The 12,924-nt window shown below is 39.9% G+C and overlaps 1 protein-coding gene and 1 long non-coding RNA gene across 2 annotated transcripts in view; both read left to right on the top strand.

Moving 5' to 3' along the window:
- Positions 1–12,924, top strand: part of tymp (thymidine phosphorylase) — a 47,356-nt gene that overhangs the window by 26,093 nt on the left and 8,339 nt on the right. The gene's annotated exons all lie outside the window — the stretch shown is intronic.
- Positions 4,337–5,771, top strand: LOC116736742 (uncharacterized). Its single transcript, XR_004342662.1, has 4 exons — positions 4,337–4,357; positions 4,532–4,722; positions 5,082–5,153; positions 5,599–5,771. It is a non-coding gene; the product is annotated as an uncharacterized LOC116736742 (long non-coding RNA).

The following is a 12,924-nucleotide window of genomic DNA, read 5'->3' as shown; positions in this document are numbered from 1 at the left end:
AGAGACTTAGACTTGTAAGAGGTTATGTGAACATCTCTGGATAACACCTTTTTATCCATATATACAGTGAATCTGGAAAGTATTCACAACGCTTCACTTTTTCCATGTTTGGCTATTTATAACATTTTTCCAAATTGTATTAATCCCTTTCCTCAAGATTCATAAAACAAATGTCCTATTATGACACAATGTGTGAAAAAGTGTGTAATTTTTGCAAACTAACTAAAAATAGAATAACTTAGAAATTACATTTACATACATAAGTATTCACAGCCTTTATCATGAAGCTCAAAATAGAGTTATTTTCACTGATAATTGCAGAGATTAAGTTCTACAACTTAAATAGAGTCCACCTGTAATAAATTCTGTTGATTTGATTAGATCTGGAAAGGCACACACCTGTCTTTATAAAGTCCCAAAATGGACAATGGATATCAGTATGCAAACACCAAGCATGAAATAAAATATGTTGTCTGTAGACCTCAGAGACAGCATTGTTTTGAGGCAAAAATCTGGGGAAGAATATAAAAAATTCTGCTGCTTTGAAGGCCCCAATGAGCTCAGTAGCCTTCTTCATTCATAAATGGAATCAGTTTGGAATCACTAGGACTCTCTATTGAGCTAGTTGGTTGTCTAAATTGAGTGATCAGGAGAGAAGGGCCTTAGTGAGGAAGGTAACCAAGTACCCTATGGTTACTCCAATGTTCCTCTTTTGAGAGAGAAGAACCGAGAATCCGACCCCTGGCTACAGAAGCTGGCTCTTGGGAGCCAGCGGAACATCACCTCTCTGGTGGGGAAGAAGCCTGAGCAGGTGCGGGAGGTTGAGAGGTTCCATCTGGAAATAGTCAGTCTCACCTTGACCCATGGCTCGGGTTCTGGAACCAGTCTCCTTGAGAGGGGTTGGACACTCCTTCTCTCTGGAGTTGCCCCCAGAGACAGACGTTTGGCCGGAGTGGACATACTTGTTGCCCCCCATCTCGGTGCTTACACATTGAGCTTCGTCCCGGTGAGCGAGAGGGTAGCCTCCCTCTGCTTAGAAGTGGGGGGATGGGACCTGATGGTTGTTTGTGCATGTGCACCAAACAGCAGTTCAGATTACCCACCCTTTTTGGAGTCCTTTGAGTGTTACTGGAGAGTGCACCTCCTGGGGACTCCCTTGTTCTGCTTGGAGACTTCAATGCTCACATGGGCAATAACAGTGAGACCTGGAGGGGCACGGTAGGAAGAAATGGATCTCCTGATCTGAACCTGAGTGGTATTCTGTTGTTGGACTTCTGTGCTCATCATCAGTTATCAATGACTATAGACCTGTTGCCCTGATATCCCATATCATGAAGGTCCTGGAAAGACTCCTGTTGGCCAACTTGAATAAGCTGACAAGCACATATCAGGACCCCCTGCAGTTTGCTTATTGCCATGGAGTTGGAATTGATAATGCCATCATACACCTGCTTCATCAAACCCACTGTCATCTGGACAAAGGCAGCACTTTGAGGATCATGTTCTTTGATTTCTCCAGTGCATTTAACACAATTCAGCCTGATCTGCTCTGTGAGAAGCAGATCAGAAGACACAGATGGAGGCCTCAACAGTCAACTGGATCTATGACTACCTCACAAACAGACCACAGTTTGTGAGACTGAAGGACTGTGTGTCTAACCAGGTGGTCAGCAACACAGGAGCTCCACAGGGCATTGTACTCTCACCATTCCGTTTCACTCTGTACACGCCATGCTTCCAGCATAAGTCTGACTTCTGTCACCTATGAAAATACTCGGATGACTCTGCAGTTGTGGGATGCATCAGAGATGGACAAGAGGCTGAGTATAGAGAGCTGATGGACCGCTTTGTGGCATGGTGTGGGGACAATTATCTCATCCTGAATGTAAACAAAACAAAGGAGATGATTGTTGATTTCAGGAGAAACAGTGTCAGATCAAGCCCCATTTCCATCAGGGGAGAAGAAGTGGAGGTGGTTGAGGAAAATAAATGCCTTGGTGTTTAACTAGATAACAGACTAGACTGGAAACTCAACAGTGAAACCGTCTACAAGAAAGGACAGAGCAGACTGTATTTCTTGAGGAAGCTAAGGTCCTTCAAGGTTTGCAGCAAGATCCTGCAGATCTTTTATAAGTCTGTTGTTGAGAGCACCGTCTCCTCTGCTGTTGAGCCTTTTAAGCCAGGGACTTAACTTGATAAAGAAGACAACTTGATAAAGAAGACTGGTTCTGTTCTGGGGACGACTGTCAAAATTCTGAAGATGATGATCTTCATCATGATTTTTTTGATTTTGCATAAAATCAAAAAAAGTTTTAGACAATGCTGACCATCCTGTTATTTCAAATCCGAGTCTCTTCAGCCAGACGTTTCTTCAGATTGGTTGTAAAACGAACTGCTACAGGAGATCTTTCTTTGCCATCACAATCCATCATAACTCCTTAATTAGCTAGGAGTTTAATTTCCGTTTTGAATAAGCAAATTACTTTTGAATTTAATTGAATAAAGACCCAATGAGATCAAGATATACACCACAGGTCACTAATAGGTGGACCCTGGTCTGCATCTAGACTAAAATTATGTCTCATGCGGACCCAAAACTGATACCAAAACAAAAATGACAACCTAAAATCTTGTTGAGCACTGTCTGATTTACTGGTGCAGATTTTACCGTCTAAGCCAGTGTTTCTCAACCCTGATCCTCACAGCCCCCCCTGTCCTGCATGTTTTAGGCCTTCTGCCACACACCTGAATTGTATCTCTGGGTGATTAACAGGCTTCTGCAGTGCTTGATGGTCATGCAATCATTTGAATCATCTGTTCTGGAATAGAGGCACATCTAAAACATGCAGAGCAGGGGGGCGTGAGGACCGGGGTTGAGAAACACTGGTCTAAGCAGATTTATCCCTGCAGGAACAGTCTGTAAGGACTGATCCCCTGGCTCCAAAGGGCTACTGTCCTCAGAGCTTTCCCAGCTCTGAGGACAGTAGACCTGCAAATCTTAATTATGTTTGGTTCCACACACAACCGTGAGCCAGCTTTCTCTACAATTAATATTATAGAAACCAAATATTGTTCCTGGCTCACCAATGAGCACATCCACACATGCATGAGACTGGTTCTGACATCATTCAAGCACAGGTTAAAATTATGGCATGACAAGCAAGAGCTCACTTCTGTTACTGAAAGCAAAAGTAATAAGTGATCTAAGTCTAAAAATGTTCAGTTATTAAATCTGTTCATTTTTAAATAGTTTAAGTCCAGATGGTAAACAAAAAATATAAATCAAGCTTTCTTCAATTTGTTTTTTTCTGAGGTCAGTCACTTGTGAACATGCAGTTTTCTTGTTTTACTTAGGTTCTTCTTTTGACTTGACATCCTACTTTTACTCAGTGAATGAGAGAACATCAAAAATCAGAAATCAAACATACATGTTCAGCTCCCTGTTTCATGACAATAAATATTGTCAAAAAGTACTTGAATAAGACTGAATTCATTTAATTTGAAAAGCAAATCAAGGCATGCAGATGCTGAAACAACTACCTAGCTACTAAGATTTAAGTAATATATATATATATATTATTTGTCTTCATATACTATATAACTTTGGTCACTATGGAAATGACACCTGTAATAATTTTGGAAATCACTATCATGAAGGTCCCAGGTAGTGGATAAATAATTAATCTATCACAAAACCTAGTGAATGATTTGTTCATCAAAGATCACCAAATTGGAGAAAGGAAAAGGGGTGGAGCCTTAACCCCTCCCCACCTGCCATTTTCCTCCCAAGACTGACGTTGCGCTCTCTGCGAGGAATGTACAATTATACTGCACTGCAACTCGGATGGATGTGGAGAAGTATGTAGGTAAGTCTTTGTTCAAGTGATTTGAACATAAGCAAGGTTGGCAAAGTTTTACTGATATTTGCAATGTGACTGACATATATTTTCATGCAGCACTTCCTAATTAGGGCACCGCTAATGAGCAAAAGCTAGCTTGTGTTGAGAACAAGTGACCACTTAGAACAAGGTTTAAACACTCCATGTGTTAAATGGAATGGCCATTTAAAAACAGGAATTAGAATGTTACATTTGTGTTAAAACTGACTCGATGTCAACTAGAAACAAAAACGACAACATGGGCTAATGGCTGCTCACTTCAGCTATGATGTTAGCATGTGCAGCTAACCTTGTCTACTGTTTTACATTTTCGTTTTATAAATGTTCAAGAATAGTTTCATCATAGAATACAGTGATTCACAGTGCATACCTCTTAATCCATATCCCTTTTGCAATTTATGGTGCAGTTAATGTAAAAATAAATAATTATTACCAGAAGTTTTTTCATAAAAGTTGTGGTATGTAAATTTTAAAAATAACTAAAAGCAATTATAAAAATTAAGTTTTAATCGTTGAAATATTTAATGCCTTCTATTATTAGTTTTTAAAAACTTGAAATCATCCCAGAATTATATGGACACTGTTTTATATCCCGTCATCCTTGGCCATTTAGATTTTTCTTCTTCTTTCAGTGTTGATGCAGCGAGAGAGGATGGGTCTTTGGGAAGACTGGTTAATGACGACCATTTGATCCCTAACAGTAAAATGAAGACAATAACAGTGAATGGAAAACCTCATCTCTGTCTCTGCAATTAAGGACATAAATCCAGGGGAAGAGATTACCTATAACTATGGAAACACTGAATGGCCATGGAGAGTGAAGGTAAATAACTAGAATTTCTGAAAGCTATTTGACAGTCAATAACATTTTACCAAAATACAATCCATTGTATTTTGGTAAAAATACCAAAATTTAACAGAATACACAGTCTGTTTGCGGTCTACTCCTAAGGTGTCTGCTCGACAGTCCCAGCAATGGTTATTCCTGTCAAGGCACAGCATTCCTAAGACTGTGTATAGATAACCCGAAGAGTAATATTGTTTTCTATCACTAGGACCTTGCTTAAAATTCTTTGGCCAATTGGCTTACCTAGCATTGCCTTAGCTCTATATACAATGTTACTGTATCATGCAGTTAATGTTAAATTAATCTTAATGACTCGTTTGCTGTCTTCTCCACAGGTTTCTGCTCACCCTGACAAAACTGTAGGTGAAGAACCGATGGGATCACTATCCTCGTCTCTTGAACCACAGGTGAACAGCTGTCTGACTTGGAAATCTTTGTAATTTTTCTGACAGGTATATTAGTGGACATGGGTTTTTGAGAGCAAAGAGGCAGTCCCAGCAATGCTTGTTCCTGTCAGGGGACAGAATTATGAGGACTGTGTGTCGATAACCCGTAGTGTAATGTTTTTGGGAGCCTGCTTTAATTTTGTTTCTCCACCTTTTCTTGGCAATTTGTCTAGCTTTCCATAGCTTTTTACACAATGTTACCAAAGTTAGGGAACAAGATTCCCAGAACTGCATAGTTTGTGTTTGCACATGCCTGGAAGTTGCCTACAAAATTATCACTGAATGCTTTCAGTGACTTCTTTTATAAATGAAATGCATCCCTCAATATTCAGTTTCTGAAATTAAAAACCCTTTTACATCAGAATTGCACTCTTACTTTTTTAATGATGCAATGTTTTTTCTCCAGAAATGCAATCATGTTGTACTGCGCTCATCATTTTCAAGCATTGAAAAATGCACACATTGCTTGGGACCTTTTGTTGCCCTCAAGTGGAATGGTCTGAAATGTAAAGGTGAGTTTTCCTTGTGTGGTTATTACTCCTTTAGTATTTTCAAGGAAATTTAGGAAAACTAATCCTCCGGAATGAGTTTTCTATATCGTCACCTTCTTAAAATAATTGCCTAAGTCATTTTTTGCCATTTTTCAGGAAACACAAAAAACTGAACCATTTGTTAAATAAATGATATTTACAAACAATTTTAATCAAAAAAGTTGTAACTTTGTCTTTTGACATACAAACAGCAAGGTCAGTCAAACATGGAACATGACAGAATTAAATGACTTAGGCAAATTTTTGAACATGCCTTTGTGACCTAGGCAATTTTACAGCACAAACTAACAAAATATAATGCTGAGGAGGCATGTGCATTTTTCCCACTTCTCCTTCCAGCTCTTCTTTGCTGGGTTCTTGTGTGATGCCTATTAATGTGGCAAATTGTCAAAGAAGTGATGACACTCTACAGGCATGATGGGTTTCATTGACTGGAGGTCCTGGAACGTTCTCTCTTTGATTGGCAGAGCACATGGAAACAAACTTATCCATGCCATTGACCAATTTGGCACCTGCACCCTTTGTGGCAGTTCTTCCCACACAGAGTCTTCTGAAAAGGACAGCTTGAAATGGACTTTGCCTTCACTGCTAAACTGAAGAGCCCGCAAGTCATGCACAGTCGGGTCTCCAACTTTTTTGTCTGGTCTGATGCTGAAGAAGTAAGATCCATTCAGCTTCAGGAACTCATCGTGTTTGAGCACTTTTACAGAGTAAGGTGATGGCCTGATTCTTGCAGTCTGGAGTACAACGACATAGTCTCTTGGGGTGAAGATATCTGCAACTATTTTTCGTTCAATAGTACTATGCATACTGTCACACTCCATTTGTGTATGACCTGCAAGAAGGTATTTCTGGGTTATTAGCACCCCATATTTCCTTGCAAGCTCAGAGTATGCATTCGCTACACATGTATTGCGATTCTGAAAACCGCAACCGTCGCTCCACACTATGATCTCCTTGAGGTCTGGATGGCCTTTGATCACACCTTCAAAATGATGATACTGAAAATGTGCAAATACCTCGCTACAGAGGTCACCTTCTGATTCGTCCCAAACGTAGCAGTAGCCTTCCTTTGATCTCAAGTTGAAAAGAGTAAAGTTGTGGACCTGCAGTTTTGTTTTGTAATACAGGCTGCTGGCTTGGGTTTTTGGACACAGTAGTACAGCTTGCAAGTCCATTGTCCAAACGGACTTCTCTTCATCAGCAGAATCCTTGTCCCTAGATTTCTCTTGCCTCGCTTCATCCTTCTTGGTGACATGTGCTTGGTATGCAGCCTTACTGATATTTCCATGTTTGAATGAAACACAAACATCACACTGATCTTTTCTTGGAATAAATACGGAGTAGTTCTCCTCATGGAACACAGCTGTGAAATATTGGATTCCAACAGCTCTCACTCCAGCAGTTGCAGCTGCCTGTCCATATTCACGATGTAGTTGGGAGATGGTTGTGCCTTGGTAAAGGAACTTCTTGTCTTTGTAGGTAGCTGTGCTTCTGCAGTAGTGTGAGTCAACACTGGGCAGGTCCCTCAACTAGTTCTTAAGGAAATCCTTGACATCAGTTTCAACCTTTGTATGCTTGCCACTTTTGGGTCCAGATTTTGATGGCACCTCTGCTTGTTTTTGAGGGTTGATGGGGTCATCCAGCCATTTTGTAATGGTTCTTTCAGGAAGACCAAGTGTAGAAGAAAAAAGTGCCTTGCACACTTTAACACTTGTTCCATCTTCAAGCTTCAGTTGGTAGGAAAATGATGAATTGCGTCGGGATCCCTCAGTAACTATTTTTTGCTTCATGCTAGTCTTTGTGACCAAAGTGGTGACATATAACCGACGTTCTTCCCAGGTGTTCATTGCCCAAATCTTGTCAAATACCCACTGCCGCTGCTCTTCTGTAAGGACTTGGCAGTCTCGAGTTGAGACTCGCTGACAGAACTTGGAGTTGCAGGGAGGACCCATAGTCTTTGCACTTATTTCTTTGCCACTTTTGCTCTTGTATGACATTCCTTTCAGACGTTTCTGCTTGGATTCATTTTGCTTCCATGTTCTTGGACTGAGGTGTTTATGTCTTTTCTTTTTGCCTGCATCTTTCAATGCAACATCCTCATCCTGCTGTTCTAAAGTTGTTGCCACCATAGATAGGCTGTTTTCGTCTTCAGGAGAGGAGGACTCATCACAGGTTGGGGTATAGTCCGGATCTTGAATGACATCATCACCATCATCGCCATCATCATTTGATATCGCCTCTTCTTGGTGTGGATGTGTCTGCTTGGCATCTTTAACTTTATCCATGGGAGTAGATGGTGCATCATTATCAACATGCTGCATCATCTCTTTATTGATGGTCTCATTGTCATCCTCAGTAGATGAGGACAGACTGGTGTCATCCCAACATGGGAAGAGTCCTGAATCTTGGAAATAGCATCAGCAGCTGTGTAGAATTTTCGTCTCCTTGAATCATCCGCCATCTTGAAAAACTTCTAAAATTGCCTAAGTCAATTTGTCTGGTGACTTAAGCAAAATAAAACTGCCTAAGTCACACTCTTAACATAGGCAATTATACAAAAGGGGTAGAATGGCATGATCTGTTTAATTGAGGATGTTGGCAATTTTACCAGAGGTGGCCAGCATCATGAAGAGATGATTTAGGCAAAAAATCATTTTTGAAAAAAAATGACTAAGGCAATTATTTTAAAAAGGTGACAATATACAACATTGAAGATGCTGTCAGGCCCTCAAACTTCCATGTAGTTGTTCAAGCAGTCAAGAGAGTATCTGGCTTTGATGAAGACAGTCATTCATATAAAACTCCTAGCCTTGCTCTGAAATTAGGACACTCGTTGCACAAGATCAGTGACCTTATATGCTGCACAGCTTTACCATCAGGGAATGATGAGCTTAAAAAGTCATGTCAGGCTTTCAAAACACTTTATTTATCAAAGTGGTCAGAACTTGTCTCTCACACAGCTTTAACAACCTTGAGTGACAAGCGCTTTAACAAGCCTTCCACGCTTCCTTTCACTGAGGATGTTCAGCATCTTCACCAGCATTTGGAAAAGGTTGCAAATTTAGCATCTGACACTTTGAAAAGTGATCCGTCACCACAAGCCTATAGGGAACTGTGCAGAACTACATTGGCAAAAATCATTTTGTTCAACCGAAGACGAGGTGGAGAGGTTTCTAAAATGCAGCTGTCTGCCTTTCTAGAGAGGGACACCACTCCCTTGCATAAAGATGTTGCAGTTGGTCTTACAGAGTTTGAACGACAACTTTGTGCCCATTTCAGCAGGGTAGAAATAAAGGGGAAAAGGGGACGAAAAGTTGCTGTGCTTTTATCACCAGACATGGTTGAAGCCATCATCCAGCTCATTAGCAGAAGAAGGGAGTGTGGAGTGCCAGACAAAAACACCTTTCTTTTTGCTAGACCCAACTGTCTAACCCCTTACAGAGGACAAGACTGTCTGAGGGTTTATGCAAATGATAGTGGTGCCCAAAACCCTGAACTTTTAAGATCAACACAACTTCGCAAGCATGTTGCAACATTGTCCCAAGTTTTAAACCTACGAAATCACGAACTGGACCAAGTTGCAGACTTTCTGGGACATGATATACGTGTTCATAGAGAGTATTACAGGCTACCAGAGGCTACGACTCAACTGGCAAAAATTTCTAAATTGCTTCTGGCAATGGAAAGGGGGACTTTGGCAAATCTGCAAGGCAAAACACTGGAGGAGATTGAAATTGAAGGTACTTTTCAAAATTCTATGTACTTGTTTGGATTAGCGTTTTTATTTGTTACTGAACTGGTTTTAATTTTTCTTTTTTAGATGAGTTGGAACTGACTGACACTGAAAGTGGACGAAGTGAGGTTGATTGTAAATGGACTGAATGGTAAATGGACTGAACTTATATAGCGCTTTTCCAGTCATTTTTGACCACTCAAAGCGCTTTACACTAGAGTCACATTCACCCAGTCGCACTCACAAGCACGCACATATTTATACACCGATACGCAGATCAGTAGGCAATTTGGGGTTAAGTGCCTTGCCCAGAGGCGCATCGACATGTGGCAGGAGGAAGCTGGAATCGAACCTACAACCTTCCGATCGCAAGACGACTACTCTACCAAAGAGCCAAAGTGACCCATCCCCACTTGTAAATGATACTCAATGCTCTACAAATCAAGAATCTAATGAATCTTCTGGTGGTATGAATATCAATCGTCATGCCTGATGTAATATTACACGTTTTTAAAATTAGACATTCAGGTGTGTTCTGTTTACTTATCCAATTACAGATGGTTTAGGAGAAGAGACATCACAAGGTACCTTGTTTTCCTTTAAATTTTGATTACTCATTGCTAGAAGATTTTGCCATTTCTTAAGGTTTTTCTTTACCCTCCTTGACAGCATTGTTGAAGTGTTTATGCTTTATTCTAGGGAGAACATCCTCTATGCCATCTGCTGAGAAGCCTTCAGGCACAGTAGAAGATATGACTTCCTTAACAACCCTCCCCCCACCTCACGGTTAATAATTTAGTTTCAATAACTTAACATAGTAATCATTGCACAATATAATAATGATCTTTAATTTTGGCTAAAGGTTAGGTTTCTGTGCAGATAAGACTAATATAGCAGACAACTTGTTTTGTATCTCTAATTTGACAGGATGCAGAAAACCTCAATCTCCTGTTGAATTACCTGGGACCTCTTCTGGTATGACTTATTTCAATTAACCTTTCATTGGACATTTAGTAACTGATTTTTAATTTTGTATCTTTTATTTTGTTGGCCTGAAGTATTACTAATGTATTGTAGGAAAGGGAACGGAGATTATTGCACCACCAACTGAAAAACCCTCAGAACCCCAAGATGGTATGACTGTCTTCCTATTCATGGTGGTTCTTTACTTAGTGGTACGGTTTAGAGATACTGTTTTAAGGCTCATCATAACATATTACAAGAATTGAGTATTATCCTGAGCTTTAAAAAGCCCAGTAAGAAACATGCAGAGAAGGGGTTGGGACTGTGCAATTTTTTAAAAAATAAGGCTGAAACAATCTTACAAAGTTAGTTGCTGATTATGATCAAGTAATAAACTGCTTAAAACCAGAATGGACAGGACAGAATATGAACGATAAGCATGACCTGGTTCTATAACAACAGGTCATAAAGCTTGCAGTGTAGTATAAAATGAAGCTTTGAGTGATAGTTTATATTTGACGTGCCAGGGCTGTAGCTTCATGATTTCTAAGTGTAATAAATGCAGTGTATCACAACTTAGTAATCAATTTAATAATTAAAAAAAATTGGAGAAAAATAATTTTAGTGGATACATATTTGATTCATGTGGTGACTAAATGCACGTTGAGAAATCTAATTGTCAAAGGGTTGTCTTCAATGAACACAATAAACAGAACTGGAATGTAAAACTTTATCACAAGCATACTTTTATAGCAGACTCCTACATATGATTTATATTTTAAAAAGTAAAATTGTTTCTCTTGTTTGTAGATTATCCTGAAAAGGACCATCCTCAGAGAAATCAAAAACGGCCCTGGTCTCCTACAGAAATTGCAGCGGTGTTGAAACATTTTCAGAAACACATTGACACTGGGAAGCTGGCAAGTTTTGTTGAAATTTAACAGTGTCAACAGGCAGAACATCCTGCTTTAATAAATCGCTCACTTCAGAACATAAGAGACTTTGTTAGAAATCGTGGTGTGTCCAAAAAGAAAAAGCTAAAAATGTCAGATAAATCTTGAGCCAAGATGTTCTAAACAAAACCTTAAGAACTTTCAAGCATTCTTTAGTTTAAAAAAATAAAAACCCAGAAATTCAACTCTTAGGTGAGTATAAACGGCTCATTATATTAGAGATTATGTGCTGTTAAAAGTAACATTTAAAGGAAAAGGTGTTTTGTTTTTAAGCTTCACCTTTTTTTGGTTTTGTTTGCTTGTTTATTTTTGGAGTAGTTTTCTATAATGTGCTCTGATTTCCAAGTTGGTCCAAGATTGATGTGTGAATAGACTCAACAAAACTTGAATTCTTAATCATTTTCAAAGTAATTCAGAAGATTGATTTGCAGGTTGTTGAAAAAGGCAAAAATTGTTCTAGTAAGTCTGTCTAGTAGCCTGTGTGTGTGTGTGGGTGTGTGTGGGTGTGTGTGTGTGTGTGTGTGGCACTTATCTTGAACGTCTCTTTTCTTTCCTCTCCCCCTCCTCTTGCCTCTTTCTGGCGTCGCTGCAGCAAAATCCTCCCGTCTCTCTCCTCCGGCTTCCTGTCAGTCCAACTGGTTCTGGCGTTGGATCTTTGGGTTCTGGCGTTGGATCTTTGGGTTCTGGCGTTGGATCTTTGGGTTCTGGCGTTGGATCTTTGGGTTCTGGCGTTGGATCTTTGGGTTCTGGTGTTGGATCTTTGGGTTCTGGCGTTGGATCTTTGGGTTCTGGCGTTGGATCTTTGGGTTCTGGCGTTGGATCTTTGGGTTCTGGTGTTGGATCTTTGGGTTCTGGTGTTGGATCTTTGGGTTGTCCAGATCGTCCCTCAGTCAATGTCCATGTTGTCCACAGATGAAACAAGCATCAACAGTTCAGAGTCTTCTTCTCCCACAGCTCTGAAGCTTGTTTATCTTTTCCTTCTCCACGCTGACACAAGACAGCGGAGGTTCTAAAAGTTCAGTTGGACTCAGTTTCAGTCCAAATGTCCAACAGGAGACCGACAGTCGTCCCCTGAATGTAAATGTTTCATCAGTTCTCTGGTGTCAAAAACAAAATTAGGATCAACAGACACTTCAGTGCCTGGAGGTGATAGAGGTCTTCTTTGTCTTCTTCATCTTCTGGATCCTCTCGGTCACTTTCATCAGCTGGTTTTGTAGGAGGAACAGCATCTGATCCATGGGAGGACAGGTTTGAGGAGTTGAGGTCAGAGGTCAGATGCACTGCAGCGAAGCTCAGACAGAGGGAAAGAGAAAAAACAAGTAGAAATTGATTAGGCTTGTTTTGTAGTTTGCCTTGTTTTTTCCTCTACATATGTATTTATGAATATTATTTTAACCTATTGCATGATCATCAGAGAAACCTGAGGGAAATTGTTTGTACAGGCTCCCTTATAAATAAAATTGATTGATTGATCCTCTTAAGAAATAAAATCATCTTGTTTATTCAAATACACAATAAAAAATGTTTAA

This window comes from Xiphophorus hellerii, chromosome 17 (genome assembly GCF_003331165.1).
Source record: "Xiphophorus hellerii strain 12219 chromosome 17, Xiphophorus_hellerii-4.1, whole genome shotgun sequence".
Classification (NCBI taxonomy): Eukaryota; Metazoa; Chordata; class Actinopteri; order Cyprinodontiformes; family Poeciliidae; genus Xiphophorus; species Xiphophorus hellerii.
Note: the sequence above shows the minus strand (reverse complement) of the source record. Positions and strands in the feature narration are given on the sequence as shown.